Genomic DNA, 14,739 nt, shown 5'->3' on the forward strand with positions numbered 1-14,739 from the left:
GGCCTGACGGCGTGTCGCCGCCAGCGGGCCGGACTCGGGCCGAACGCACGGCGGAAAGCGCTCTGCGGCGGGCTGGGCAGCCGGCCCTGCGGGCTCGGCCTCGCCGCGCTCTCCCCGCCGCCCCTTCTCCGCAGGCCGTGCGTCCACTGCAGCGACGTGGGGAAGAGCGCTCAGAGCGCCAGCCGCGCCAGCCGAGAAAGAGGAAGTCAGGAGGGAAAGTTGTGCGCAGCGGAGGCTTTTTTATTTGTGCGAATGCAGGAGAATTAGCTGCCTCGCCACAGCGTGCTGCGACAGCGTGCTGCGAGACGGAGTGTCCCAAAGGTGGGTGGAGCCCACAGTGTTTACAGGGCTAAACTGGTTTTTCTTAACTGTTTCACAGCTTGGTATAATCTTAGCAAATCAGGATTTTAGCCTTTGCTTCTGGATTAAGGAAAACACCAGGGGTCTAGGAGGCAATCTGTATGAATTATAATTTCACAAGGGCTAGCTTCCTCAAGTACACAGCATAGATTTTTTTTTACCATATTTACTTGTGGTAAATACACAACCAACACCCACACAGGTGACGCCCTACATCTTCTGTCTCTACCTCCTCCTCCTCCTGCCCCTAGGGTAAAAACCTGTGAGGTTAAACAATTTTGCATATTAGTAGAAAAAAATCTTCACAGCGAAGAAACTAGTATATGTGAAGAGAAATAGAGATACATCAATAACAGGAGACACATCAATCTTGGATTTAGAATAGATAATCCTGCCCCTACCCCTCCCCCTGCTTGCAGGTGCTTTAATCCGCTGAGCTATTTGGCTGGCCCTGAAAATTGAATTTTAAGGCTTGCTCTTATACATTTTAAGGAAATGGGGAACTACAACAGTAGACAGAGCCTTTTAAGAATTTCTGGGAGAGCCAGGGGAGGTGGTGCACACTTGTAATCCCACCACTAGGGACACTGAGACAGGAGACCCAGCCCTGGCAATTTAGCAAGACTCTGTCTCACATTAAAAAAAGAAAAGAAAGACAGAAAAGGTGTTGAAAATGTAGGTCAGTGGGGAGACCTTGGGTCCAGTGAAAGCACACACAAAAAAAAAAAGAAAAGAAAAGGTGAGTCCTAGTGGGAGGTACTTACCTTCATGGTGCTCTCCTTAAATATTTCCCAATAAACTTCTTGGGTTCTTTCCAAAGCGTTGTTAGAAGGTTGCAGGATTTGTATCAAACTGCATGGAAAATACTCTGTGCTAAGGAATTGGAAGGCAACTTTTCTTTATGCTGGCAGGCTGGTGGGAGCCACACCCAAATCATCAACCCCTGCTTAGCATAAAAGAGCAATTGATATACATTTTGCAAACAGAAAGTACAGAGTCCATAATGGGTTTATTAATAATTGGTTACACATATTTGGTCACACACTGCCAGGCAGATGTATTTGGGGAAAACTTAATTAGAGGGGCCAGTCATCATGAGGCAGGAATGTTTGGAAAAAGTCAAGGTCCCAGCAAGTGGGTAAGACTTAGTGTTTTTGACAGGGTAGGTTATCCTGGGTAGATGATGCAGACCACTGTGAAGTAGCTCTGAGGAGGAGTTAGTATAAACCAGTTGGATTTTCATGTTTCTTCGTGAGTTTACAAAAGGCCTAGGCTATTGTCTGGAGATGGGCATCAGACAGTAAGCGAACCACTGTAAGTCACTGGTCCCTGGTGAGACCTGTATTGCCCTATGACATTGGGACTCCTAAAGGACAAGATAAGGCCACAGCTGGGGACATTTGTCTCCAACCCCAGTTAACTAAAAGGAGGCTGAAGCTGCAGACATCTGACTCCTGCAGTGAGGGCCTTCCTAGGGATAATGTAACTCTCCTAAATTAACATTACTTGGCGAAGTTCTTAGACATATTCCCAAGTCACACTGGAAATTTCCTTCATTTCATTCAGCATTCCCTGCCTTTGTTTGATAACCTAATAAATACGGGCCACCCAAAGAAGTTCTTGGTCTTAAACCCCAGAAAATCTCTGTGAGAAGGTTTTTGATCCTCATGGAGAATTGAAATCATTTAACTTATGGAAGGCCTTGTTGTCCACTCACTGGGGAGATTCCAAGCTGATCGGTCTGCAATAACTAGGGAATAATATCAATACAGTATTAGTAGTCTCCATCAGATAGTCCTTGAAACACGCTAACAAAACAGGGTATGTTTGCAGGCTAGTGTGCAGCTGGTTAGATAGAGCTGAGTAAAATTATGAGTTGCAGATGGGTAGTCAGTACTGGCTGAGTCTGATAGTCCTATCATGGAGCTATTAACTTAAAATTCTGTTACAGTAACAGCCTGATCTTGGCCTCCCTCATCCTGAGATGTGACACCTGTCCAACATGTATTCCTGCCATTTTTATATATCATTTTTTCTTATTAATGTTTTAGAGAGTACAAAATAGTACTGAAACAAAAATTGCAAGTGATACAGAATTTGACTAAACAAAGAATATGAATTTCACTGTTATAATGCATAGTGTTGTCTTCAAATTAGTTGTTCATATTACCTGATACTGGCATGCAAAATTGGAAGAAGAAAAAAAGAAATATATAAGAAATTAAGAAGAGAAAACAGGCAAAGAATTGAAAAAAGGAGACAAAACAAGTTAAGCATTAACTTCTCCTTTTCCTAGACCAGCAGAAATCCACAGTACAATTATCCAAGCCATCCTGCTTATATACATAGATGTCTCTTTCCCCCACTCCCTCTTCTGTCCTTCTCAACTTAGTAATGCCTTCCTTTGAATAGATTCACGTCCTTTTCCCAATAGCTATTCTACCCTTCAGATTTTATTTTCCCTTTCAGGGTCTGACACTAAGGAGACAATACAATATTTGCATATGTGGGTCTGATTTATTTCACTTAAGCACATGGTCTCTAGTTGCATCCATTTACCAAGAAAAGACTCAAATTTATCCTGTTTTATAGCTGAGTTTTAGGCCAGCCTAGGTTGCACAGTGAAGTCAAGTCCAGCTTGAACTGAGGGCCAGGCATACTGAAAACATACCAAACAGAAGAAACGGTGAGTGCATAGCTCCTAAAGCAGAAAATGTCTTCCAGATCAAATTAGGGAACAGTGTGACTGTGAGATTGTCTTATGAGATGAAGTTTAAGAGCTTGGAAGAAACCAGATTGTATGAGGGTTTTCTATAGTATGATAAAACTTGGAATTTAGCAGAGTTTTCAAACAGTGGCAGAAAAAAGTCTTGATTCTGTTGTAAAGATTAGTGGATCCTAAATAAATAAATAAATAAATAAATAAATAAATAAATGATTAGTGGATCCTGTGTAAAGAATAGAGTTGGAGCTGGACTAAGCACAGGAATATAAATCTGGAAAAAAAGGATGAAACAAGGGTTAGGGACCAGTATGTAGCTGAAACAGTGTAAAGTATATGTGTTCCCCCTTACGCATAATGGTCCATCTATTTACCAAAATGATAGGTTTTGACCATGCCTAGAATCCCAGCAGTCATGAGGCTGAATCAGGAGCATAGCCATTACTTTAAGGCCAGTCTGGGCTACATATTGAGACTATATGTAGTTTGTTTTAGGGTTTTCTTGAGGGAGGCAGCAGTACTGAGAATTGAACCCAAGGTCTTCTTACTGAGCTACATCCCCAACCCTTTATTTTTTTATTTTGAAACAAAGGCTTCCTAAGTTACTCAGTCTGAGCTTGAACTTGTGATTGTCCTGCCTCAGCCTCTCACACTGTTTGATTACAGGTATGTGCCACTACAGCTGAGTATATTTTAAACTTTTAGATTTTGAGTGTTAATATTTAACTTAAAACTATTGTTTTTCTCTCTACTCACACTTCTAAAACAACTTTCTGTAAACTCTTCAAGTGGATTTTCACACTTCATATGTCTATCTATGCTCTTATTTTGTACCAGGAATTGAACTTAGGACTTTGTGCTTACTTATGTGATTCTTGGTTTTGAGCTGCAAACTTCTTTCCATTGTCTTTTATCTCCATGAACTATATCATCTTCACTCAGTTATGCACAAAACACTGAGCCTCCTTTCATTGTGCTCCATTTCAGCATGACAGGTTGCATTTTCATTTGAAATTCTTACATTTAAGGATTAGATTCCCTTTCCCATTCAAAAACATTTTCTCTTAGAAGCCAGGGATAATGGTACATGTGCAGAATCCAGGCACTCTGGAAGGCTGAGGCAGGAGGATTACAAGTTCAAATCTAGCCTGGGCAACTTTTAATGACTTAGGTAGACCCTTTCTCAAAAATAAAAAGACCCTTTCTCAAAATAAAAACACTGAGAATGTAGCTCAGTGCAAAGGCCTTTGGCTTAATCCCCAGTAGATACCTACCCTGCAAGTTCTCTCCCAGTTGCTTTATAGCTGAGACCTTGCCAAATCTTTCATTTTGTGGAATATCTCCCTGGAACATTACCTCAAAATGGCTAAATAATATCAAAAAGTAAAAAGTAAAAACGAACATTTTAAAAGATTACTATGAAATTAATAAGTGGTTCTCTTTTGGAAGTGAACAATTGTACTTACCTGGTGTATAAGATCTATTTGATATTATACAAAGAACTCTGTGGAATAATTTCTATTGATAGTATTACATTTAGATTTAAGATACATAGTTTGATATATAGATCCAACTAAAATGGGATAGTGTCCTTAGATTAAAGTGTTAATATTGAGCTCTGGTTATCTCTTAAATAATTCCACAGAGTAGCTGTAGTGATGCTGAAATGAATGATGTCAGTGATTCAGTTATAATGTTTTTTTTTTTTTTTTTTTTGGTGGAACCGGGGATTGAACTCAGGCCCTAGTGCTTGCCAGGGAAGCGCTTATTCCACTGAGCCATCTCCCTGGCCCCTCAGTTATAATCTTCAATGAAAATGTTTTTAAATGTAACAGTAGTCAAGCTATTGATGATTCTTATTTTTGGGTATAAAGGTGATATCTCCCATTGACTCTGCTTTATATCTAGTCATTTATTGTTGAGCTTTTTTGTGCGTATTTATTTTTTGGTGGTACTGGAATTGAACTCATGACCTTGCGCTTGCCAATTATTTTTATTCATTTAAACAGGATGTACTACTATTACTTTTCTGAGTATTTGTTTTCCTCATGCTTCACTGATTATTAAGCTATGATGGTTAGGCCCTTCCATACCTGTGAGGTTGGGTATTTAACTCTATGCTGTGATAGCTGATACTACCTGTGAGGCTCTGTGATATCTGAGTTCTTAGCTGTGAGGGTCTGATACTAACCTGTAATTCATCTTCTGAAGCTAATAAAGTTCTGGACATATAAAAGAAAATCACATGTAAATGCATGTATTTGTAATTAATTTAGTAACTTTTCTTTTTCTTTTTTTTATTTTTTATTATTATTATTATTATTTTTTTTTTGGTAGAACTGGGGATTGAATATAGGCCCTTGCACTTGCCAGGGAAGCACTTATTCTACTGAGCCATTTCCCTGGCGCCAATTTGTTAACATTTTGATTTCCCATAAATAGACATTATTTGAAGAGTCTCCCTACCCCAGGATCCTAAGCCTCATTTCAGAAATTAATTCATACTCATAAGGATTGAGTACATTACATCGTGGTTCACTTTTTTCTTCTTTTATAAGTTTGGGTACACAATAATTCAAAAGTATAGCATCAAGATAATTAAGACAAAAGTATACAGACAGGCCATGGATATGATATTTTGGGTCACTTTTTTTGGGTGGAACTGGGGATTAAACTCAGGCCCTTGCACTTGCCAGAGAAGCACTTATTGGATATGATATTTTGGAAAAAATATTTAATATAGGCATGATTTCTGTTCATTTAGGAATAAGACTTCAATAATATGCCGCAGGTAAAAGTAGTTTCAAACACCGTTTTGATTTTTATTATTCTAAAAAATAACTGTGGCAGAAAGCAATTTTATGAGCTCAGTAAGAAATTATGTTTTTATAAAATACCTGACACAATGTCTGGTGCAATAAAATAATATGATTGCAATAAATTTAGAAAACCTAGAAGCAAATAGTCATGGTTTATTCCAAAGCATGTAGCACAAACAAGACTCTATTTATGGGTGGAATGTGGTAAAGTATTTAATAAATTGTCATTGCTTGTTGTGTACCAGAGAACTCACACAGGAGAGAAGCCCTACCAATGCAGTGAATGTGGGACAGCCTTCTCACAGAAGTCCTTGCTGACTCTTCACTACAGGACTCACTCAGGAGAAAAACCCGATGGGTGTGGGGAATGTCCAAAGGCTTTCAGCCATAAGTCACTGCTCATTATGCATCAGAGAACTCATACTGGATAAAGGCCCTATACATGCAGTGAGTGTCGGAAGGCCTTCAGCAGGAAGTTGCAGCTTAAAAGACATCAGGTCATTCACACAGTAGAGAACCCCATGGCTCCAGCAACTGTGGAAAAGCTTTCTCCCAGAATTTGAAGCTCATCACACATCAAAGAATACATACAGAAGAAAAACTCTATGATTGTGGAAAGGCTTTCTTTTGGTAGTCACAGCTGGTTGCTCATCATAGGTCTCATACAGGGAAGAAACCTTTTGCACGTAGTGAGTGTAAAAAAGGCCTTCAGCAGGATTTCACTCCTCATTTAGCATCAGAGGATTCACACAGGTGAGAAAGCCTATGAGTACAGTGAATGTAGTGAAGCCTTCATCAGCCACAGCTTATCAAGCATCAGATAACCCACACTGGGGAGAAGAATCACCAATGTAGTAATTGTGAAGAGCCTTTTAGGAGCTAATAAGACATCAAAAACTTCACTTAGGAAGAAAACCCTATGGGTACATTGGATGTGGGAAAACCTTCATTGGGAAGTCACAGTTCCTCACACATCAGAGAACTCACACAGGGGAGAAGCCTTATAAATACCAGGGATATGAGAAAGCCTTCAGCCAGAATAAGCCTGATCTCACACCAGAGAACACACACAGGTGAGAAGCCATATGAATGCAGTGAGTGCAGGAAAACTTTCAGTGAGAAGTCCAGCCTCATTCATCACTAGAGGACCCACACTGGTGAAAAGCCCTTTGAATGTAGTGAATGTAGAAAAGCTTTTGCCTAGAAGCCAAAGCTCCTAAGGCATCAGAGAATTCACACAGGGGAGAAGCCCAACAAATGCAATGAGTGTGGGAAAGCCTTTGTTCAAAAGGTGCAGCTTATTAAGCATCAGAGAACTCACACTGGAGAGAAAATCTATGGGTGCAGTGATTGTGCCAAAGCTTTCTTTGAGAAGGCACAGCTTATCAATCAGAGAATTCATACAGGAGAGAAGCCTTACAAATGCAATGAATGTGGGAAATCTTTCACCAGAAATTCACACTTTATTTATAAGGCATCAAAGAATTCAGAAAGGAAATAAATACTACAGATGTAGTGAGTGTGAGACCACCTTCCACAAAAAGTCACAGCTCTTGCTACATCAGAGAAATCATGTGATATGGAAGGCATATGAGTGCAGTAACTGTGGAAATCTGCTCTCTGATATCACACAAACACTTCTGAGTACATATTAAGAGACACCCCTGAAAAGAAAGTGACTACTGGAGAAGCGTTAATATGGATTCAAGAAATGAGAAGGATGTAAAAGTAGACGATGTGGAAAAACTTTATCCCAGAAGATGCAACTCATTACCAGTTGAATGACACCTCACAATAAAATGTTACCAGTATTACACTGCTAGCCATACAGTAATTCAGAGCCTTGGAGTCTAAAGTCCAGTTCTTCATCATTTAGAAGACCTAAACATGAGAGAAAATGTTGCATCAAGTGAGTCAAAGCTATCAAGAAATGGCAACTCACTGAACTCTAGAGAATGCTTATGGAAAGGAACACTGAATATTACATGTCAAAGACTTCATACTGAAAGATATCCTGATAAATTTAAGGATAAGTATGATCCTGCTGAAATAATACCATGAGGAAATTGTTTTTACTGCATATCAATTATTTTAAAAATTAGTTTAAGTTGCAGGTATGTTTACTTAGAAGTGAAAACTTATTTTCTGCTGTGGTAGAGTAACATAGATCAGATTTAACTCTCCTGCCTTACACAGCCAGAAATTGTATAATATATGTAAAATAATTCTTTTGTTTAATTTATATGCTTTTTAATTGATTAATTATAAATATTTGTGAGGAAAAATGTAGCATTTTGATATGTATGTACAAAGGTTGATTATAGATCTGGGTAAGTGGTGCTCTAGTCATTTCAGACATTTACTATTTTCTTACATTAGGGACAATCAAAACCCACATGGTTTACTCAAAAGTATGCAACTAATTGATGTTAATAGCCCTGCTGTGCTTTGGAACATGAATTTATTCCTCTTATCTTCCCAACTGCACCCCCAACCTGATAACCATCCTTTCTGCATCTGTTTTACCTCCATACTGTTCCATGGACCTGGGGACCACTATTCTCGACTCCTTTGAGATGAGATTTAAATTTCACACACAGTATTTTCCTGACCTTACTTCTCATAAAGTTCTCCAGTTCCATACACATTTCTACAAATACCTATTTTTCTTTTGGTGATACTGAGGATTCAAGTTAGAGCTTTTCATAAAAATAAATCATAAGTCCTTTTTAATTTTTACTTTGACCCAGCATCTCAAAGTTACTAAATTGCCGAGCCTAAGCTTGAACTTGTGATCTTCCCGCCTCAGCCTCCCAAAGTGCAAGAGATAAGATTTTGCCACTGTTTCATTCCTCTTATGGCTGAATAATATCCCAGCATATACAATTCTCTTTATCCATTCATGCATCAGTGTATACTTAGGTTGATTCCATATCTTCACTAATGGTAGTTTTTTGACATATGATAAGCAGAGGAGAAACGAATGGAATTTAGAGAGTTCACATGAACTAGAATTTGCAGGGAAATGTGCTGCAGAGAAGGGGGCTCCAACAATTTGTAGGGAGTACCCATGAATACTTGGGCTTAGTCAATATTTACACATTTGTAAAAGGAAACTTCAAAGACTAAGAAAGATAGCACAGGAAAGCAGTAGGCTAGAAACTTCTGGGGGTCAGGAAGGGCTGGGAATATTTCAGATGCCCAACAACCAGAGTGGAAACAATTTAACACATAGGCGGAAGGCAACATTTTCCAAAGGGTCTTTTTAGAGAAGTGGAGCTAATTAACCCTACTCTATGCCAGTGTGGTGGCAGATTTCTGTCTCTGTAATCCCAGATACTCAGGAGGCTGAGTTAAGCAACTTAACATGACACTGTCTCAAATTTTTTTTTTAAATATGGCTAGAGATATTGCTTAATTGACCCCTTCTTGGGCTCAATTCTAAGTACCAGAAAATAAACACAAACAAAATTACTGTAGGGAATTTGTACCACCTATTCCATCACAAATTCTGTGCAAAAACAGTTGGTTTTCCTGAAATTAAATCAGACTTGCTTCATTTATCATATCATGAAGCAAAAGAAATTAGGCAGGTTTCCCAAGGGGCCTAGTATGGATGGCATAATACATTATCCTCTGGTAAGTACCTCCTTCTACTGGGTGGGCTCCTACCTGTACGCCAGCAGGCTGGAAGTGCTGAAGCAGTAGAATCATAAATTTAAACCCAACCTGTGTACTTTACCAACTTAGCAAACCCTGACTCAAAATACAAAAGTGTTGGGGATATAGCTAAGTGCAAAGGCCCTGGATGCACACACATACACACACACAAATTGGTTCACCTTTGTGCTTCTTGTTCCTATTGTTGGCATAAAAACCTCATTTACAGAGAAATTATTGTTAATCAGCTGCACAAGTTTTTTCTTCCTATTGAGTTTGTGTAGGTTTTCTCTTTGGGCAATTCTGGAAGGAGGTGCTATTCAATGCAGCTTGTGTTAATAAACTTATGTGTCACTCTGGTCCTATACTTAAGGAATTCACTATTTAATGAAATAAATATTTTTAGGCCAGATGTTGTAGTGTATGTCTAATCTTAGCACTCTGGGGGATTTAGGAAAGAAGTTCAAGAGTAAGTTCAAGGGCTGGCAAGATAGCTCAGTGGACTAAGCACCTGCTTAGGCAAGCACAGGGACAGGGGTTTGATCCCTGGCAGCAAATGCCATGCCAGCCCTGCCCCGGGATATGCTGAGCCGGCTGCCAAGACTGGGCATGGTGGAGCATGCCTGTTATCACAGCACTGGGGTGGGTGAAAACAGAAGGATCACTGAGTCCAAGCTGCGTAGTAAGACCCTGTATCAAATACATTTTTAAAAAAATTCAAGCCCAGCTTAGACTACTTAGTGAGGTCCTGTCTGAAAAGAAAACACATTAAAAAAAAAAAAAAAAGACGGGAACTTTGCTCAGTGCAAAAGCAATGAGTTCAATATGGGGTGGGGCGAGAAAGAGGAAGAACAAAAAGGAGGAAGAAAAAGGGAGGGAGTAAGGAGAAATAGTTTGAGATTTGGCATAATTAAAATATAGCATTGTTAAGGTACTTTTAATGGTTTCTTCGTACTACTACTGAGATGATCCATATATGCTGGAATTTTTTGGTTTTTGGAGACAGTCTCACTATGCAGTTCAAGCTGACCTTGAACTCACTATGTAGTCCAGGTTGGCCTTGAACTCAGTGTTCCTCCTACCTCAGTCTCTAGAGTGCTGGAATTACAGATGTGCCCCACCACACCCAGCCCCCATGATGGTATCTACCATCAGAATTCTTCCATCTCGCCCTTCTATTGCAGTACAGGCCCCTCTGCCTCATGCTCTTTATAAATGTTCTCTCTCCTAGTAACTCTGCAACATAGCAGGCAGTATTAATATCTCAGGACAAGTGAAACAGAAAGATATTCAACTAAGTTTGATCTGATGGATTTGTTTCTTCACAGGTTTACACCTGATACCATACCCCATCGTCAGATCTTATATGCCTTCATAAATAGATTTGTTTTGAGGCATTCTAACAATTGTTATGGGATCTTTTTCTCTGTGAGGTTTTGTTGTTGTTGTTGTTGTTGTTGTTTTTTGGAACCAGGGATTGAACTCAGGTCCTTGTGCTTGCCAGGCAAGCGCTTATTCTACTGAGCTATCTCTCCAGCCCCTAGGTTTTTTAATATGATTATTATTTTATCTAGGTATTCTTAACCTCTTGCCAATGAGACTGCTAAGAAAGCTAAAAGTAAACTAAGGAACAAGTTTATTAATAACACCTAAATCCTTTAGGTTCTTAGAAAAAAAGATGTTGCTGTAGCTGTGTTCCCTGGGAGATGAATGAAAAAGGAAACAGAAATGAAGTGCCATTTATAACGAGTTCTCATTTAAAACAGTCCTATCATTTTTATATTTTTAGGGCTAGGCCTGTAGCTCGGTTAGAGCAAGCATATACTTAGCATGTGTGAGGCCTTGGTTTCAATCGCTAGCACCATCAGTACTTTCAAAACACAAGTCAAGCTCAAACTGAAAGTTAAAGGCTGTTGTGATAGCAGGTTAACTACATTAACTTTTGAGAGCTAATCTTGAGTCGTGAAAGGAACATTAAACGATGACCTTATCCAGACACAGGGGCACACACTTGTATTTCTACCACTTAGGAGGAAAGGCAAGATCACTTAAGCTCAGGAAAGTAAAACTAGCCTCAGCAATACTGCAAAACCTTGGCTCAAACTAAACAGTTGGCATTCCCTCGGCAGTTGCCCACACAATGCTGCAGGTTCATGTCCAAGTCATGGTGGCACGAGGCAGCTCTTCAAGGGCGAGAATGAAATATGCATGGTGTCAGGATCTGGACAGTGTTTGTACAAGGGAGGGCATGTCAGAGTATGAAATCTGAGAACAAGGACTGCCGCTGCTCCACATAAAAGGGTGGGCAAGTGACTATCTGGACATGAGCATTCTGGAAGTAGCATCTCTGAGCTGTTGAGACCTGCACTGAAGAGCCTCAGTCATGATGTGTTCACTGAGTAAACCACTTCATGAATGGGTTTGTGAGAGTGTGATCATTGGAAATAATTTGCAGATGAGTTCTGGTATTTGTCCCAAACTACATGTGATTCATGTCTAGTGTGCTGTAATCCAGGCACAGCTAAACCATAAAGGGAGCAGTTTGTGCTTCAGCTTTAGTTGTAGAGCAGTGTTGTTTGTGCCCTACCCTCAGCCCACCATGTTGGAGTCTGTCAAGAAAGCATGGGTAAACTTAAGGACTCCCCCAGACGTTTGAGGGGTAAACATGCCACATAACAGTAAGTTAGAGGCACCAGGAGCATCACTTTGAAAAAAGAAATGAGGCATTTCAGAGGGTCACCACATCTATCCTATCTGCAGAGCAAGACAATTACTTAAGTCTTTTGGGCTCCAGTTCCCCAATCCGTAAGACACATAGTATAAAAGCGGCAGCAAGGGCCAAAGTGTGGGTTGAACCAGAGCTCAAGGCCCATAGGTAACAGGCGGGTCCCACCCTACCAACAGGTGCAGTAATATAGTGCTGGGTCCAGCTCTTGAGAAAGGACATGGGCAGTGGTGGCAAAGGAGAGGCTGAAGCCACTGGCAGTGAACACAGGATTTTTCCCTATCCTGCTTTGGAACATTTCAGAATAGTCCTTAATTTAGCTAAATGAACGGAGTAGAGGACTCAGTAGTACAGAAAGCAACCATATAATAGAGATGATTTAGCAAGAACCTGTCTCAAATATTCTGGGAGGCAGAGGCAGGACAACTGCGAGTTTGCCTAGCAATTTATTCTATTTTTCTATTTTATTTAATTTTTGTGGTACTGGGGATTAAACTCAGGAGCTTGTGCTTGCCAAGCAGGAGCTTATGCTGCTGAGTTATATCCCTGGCCCCATAGCCTAGCAAATTTAGCAAGACACAGCCTCAAAAAAATCCAAAAGGGAGGTAGTTCAGTGTGAAGGCCCTTGTTACTTGCAGATACTCCAGTACTCAAACAAAACCTATACGCTGATAATTTGAAATTTTATTTTGCATCTATAAGACTTTTTTTTTTTTTTTTTTGATACAAGGTCTTGCTGTGTAGTACAGGTTGTCCTTTAACCTGTGGTAAACCTTCTGCCTCAGCCTCTATAGTGCTGCAATGACAGGCCAGGCATGTGCCATCATGCCTGACATTTTTCTTCCATTTTTTTATTTTATCCAGAAACAGTGTAGCCAGGCATGGTGGCACTTGGTAGGCTGAAGCAGGATCACTGTGAGCTCAATGCTGGCCTGAGCTACAAAGTGAGTTCAAGCTCAGCCTAAGCTGCATGGTGAAAGGAAAAAGAATAACAGTGCCACATACTATAGAGATACCTATACACCCATATCTAGCTGAAGTGCTTACCAAGTTAGTGACAGCAAGACTCCAGAGTTGTGGTTGTTTTTTTTGTTTTGTTTTTGTTTTTTTTCCGGAACCAGGGATTGAACTCAGGCCTTTGTGCTTGCCAGGGAAGCACTTATTCCACTGAGGCATCTCCCCGCCCCCAAGACTCTATCTCAAAACAAAAAATATAAGCGAATTAAAGCGCCTGCTTAGGCAGATGCCGGGACCAGGGTTTGATCCCTGGCGTGCTATGCGAGCCCTGCTCCTGGGCTCACTGAGATGGCCGACGGAGATGGGATTGAAGGCGCACACCTATAACCCAGCGCTGGGAGGCTGATAACAGGAGGATTATGATGAGTCCCATCTGTGTAGTGAGACACTGTACCAAATACATTTAAAAAAAAAGAACACATGAAATGCCCGAATATTCTTTACCCAATTTATCTATTGGTAAAAATTCACCCTCACTTGCTTTGTGTGGTATCCATCGATGTGTGTGGACACTGGTTCTTGAGAATTACATGTGTGCATAACACAATTTATTTTTTTTTTAAATTTTATTTGTGTGTGTGTGGCCAGCTCAGCCCACCAGGGGGCGGGGCTGGCTGGCATATGGCACTGGGGGATTGAACCACGGTCCCTGTGCTTTGCTAAGCTTGTTCTAAGTAGGTGCTTTAGACCACTGAGCCATCTCATCAGCCCCTCAATGAATTTAACTGTGACAGAATTCTACCAAGTAACCTGTTTTTAATGCCCTTCCTCAAGTTTCCCCTCCAGCACTGTGTTCAATCTAAGGATTAAGTGCTGCACTTCAATGTTGTCTTTTTGAGACAGGGCTTCATTATGCAGTCGGACCAGCCTTGAACTTGCACAATCCTCCCGCTTTAGCCTCCCACGTGCTGGGATTCCAGGCGCACAACATTGTGCCCAGCCATATCATGTTGTGTCTATGAAGTCCCACAATCTTACATATTGGCACAGTCATGTTGTGTGCCTATTGGTGTGGAGGCTCCTAAGGACTCTTCGTCACTCTTTGCCATTTATTTATTATTTTTGTTTTATTTTTAACTACTTGCCTTTTAGCAGAATGAGGCCCCTTCTGGGCTGTTTCTTGATGGTAAGATCAGTGTATCAAGCTTTTCTCTTTTTTGCTAAGATATTCCCTACAGGATATGGACTTCATATCAGACTACATTGATGAACACATAATTTCTATTAGAACAAATTTTAGGTTGGTTAAGACTGATGAGAGGTAGCAAATTAAAAATACAGGTCTCACTATAATAAAGTTGGGCTTTTTTAGGGCCAGCAAGATAGCTCAGCAGACTAAGTGCGTGCTTGGGCACACACAGGGACTGGGGTTTGAGCTTAAAACCAGGAAGTATGGGCTGGGGAGATAGCTCAGTAGAATAAGTGCTTGCCTGGCA

The sequence above is a fragment of the Octodon degus genome, unplaced genomic scaffold (genome assembly GCF_000260255.1).
Source record: "Octodon degus isolate 3935 unplaced genomic scaffold, OctDeg1.0 scaffold00076, whole genome shotgun sequence".
NCBI lineage: Eukaryota > Metazoa > Chordata > Mammalia > Rodentia > Octodontidae > Octodon > Octodon degus.